The sequence below is a fragment of the Priapulus caudatus genome, unplaced genomic scaffold (assembly GCF_000485595.1).
Source record: "Priapulus caudatus unplaced genomic scaffold, Priapulus_caudatus-5.0.1 Scaffold152, whole genome shotgun sequence".
Classification (NCBI taxonomy): domain Eukaryota; kingdom Metazoa; phylum Priapulida; class Priapulimorpha; order Priapulimorphida; family Priapulidae; genus Priapulus; species Priapulus caudatus.
Window position 1 is genome coordinate 467,620 of NW_014577213.1, and position 1,434 is coordinate 469,053.

At 42.5% G+C, this 1,434-nt stretch overlaps 1 protein-coding gene across 1 annotated transcript in view; it reads right to left on the reverse strand.

Annotated features, from left to right (window-relative positions):
- Nucleotides 1-1,192: 1,192 nt before the first annotated feature.
- The window catches only part of LOC106806295 (4-coumarate--CoA ligase 1-like), a 14,885-nt gene continuing 14,643 nt past the window's right edge, over nt 1,193-1,434 (reverse strand). The window contains exon 11 of the mRNA XM_014808183.1: nt 1,193-1,434. This exon is cut by the window's right edge and continues 1,098 nt beyond it. The gene's annotated coding sequence lies outside the window, so the exon portion shown is untranslated.

Sequence of the window (1,434 nt, forward strand, 5' to 3'; positions counted from 1 at the left end):
GAATTTGCCAGCGTAAATAATCGCCGGCGTAAATAATCGCCCGAAAATACCTAACATTTTGATACGGGCGATTCGTGCGGGCGATTAAAATCGGCGTCGACGTGAACGGGCACACGGGCGAATTTTTTCGAGCGATTTTAAAATTCAAGGCGCATCGGGAGATAAAAATCGCTTGTGTGCCCCTACCTTAACATTTTGGATACGGGCGATTCGTGCGGGCATTAAAATCGGCGTCGACGTGAACGGGCACACGGCGAATTTTCGAGCGATTTTTAAAATTCGCCCGTGTGCCCGGTTCACGTGACGCCGTTTTAATCGCCGCACGGAATCGCCCGTATCCAAAATGTTAGATATTTCGGGCGATTATTTACGCCGGCGATTATTTACGCTGGCAAATTCGCTCGTGTGCCCGTGTCCGGCGTATTTTGTCGCCCGATCGATTTTTCTAAACCAATCGGACGTGTTGTTAATATCATGTGATGTTAAAATCGGGCGATTAAATTCGCTACGTGTGCCCCTTCGTGATCGGGCGATTAAATTCGCTGGCGACTTTAATCGCCGCGATCGGGCGATAAAATACGCTCGTGTGCCCCTAGCATTACTTTTGCCGCTCTGCGGCGATGTTGTGACGCGTCTCTTATTGCCATGCGGTGGTGCCAAGCGCTGAAGGTCATGAAGACGGTGCTTATAGATATCATCAAGCGTAAGATAATACTCTACAAGAGTAAGATTAAGTGAGGTTTATTATTAACTTTTGATATCATATAACACGTGTTATATGATATCTATGGCTGTGCTTGGTTACGTGACCCGCGTCGACTCGTGCCGCCATGATACGGAACGGCGGCGAAAAGCGGTTTTCTAGTTGTTTTTTTCGTTGAGAAAAGATAGGCTTGATACATATTTTTACAGTTTTATTTTCAAAGCTTACGTTCAGTTAGAGTGTGGTGAGTTTATTTACGCTTTTACAGTGGTTTGTCACAAAAATGTGCATGGGAATTAAGGCATCTTTAAATGACATGCCTCGCTAAACACTCGCGTATGTTTATTAACCACTCTTGCGAGATTCTCTTTGTTCTCTGAGCGAGTTTAAAACTAACCTGTTTCATACATGGTCGCGAGCCAGTGTGCTCAGCTATTTGGTAATTTATTGGTAGTATTAGAGTATTGATAGATTGTAACAAAAACTACATTAAAATTAAAACATATTTATTTCAAAATAAAAATGTAAAGTATATTTATTTTCAACTAGTGAGTAACATGTAGTCTGCATTTTATATTTTCTGTGGAAATCAGCCATTCGATAATGTTGCGACAAATTTATAGAAAAAAATAATTCACAAACAATGTTGACCAGCCTTTTCCAAACGTTGAGCGCAGACAACGTACAATTAAGCTCTACCGGTGTAGCCTCTTCCCTCTACTCCCACCACA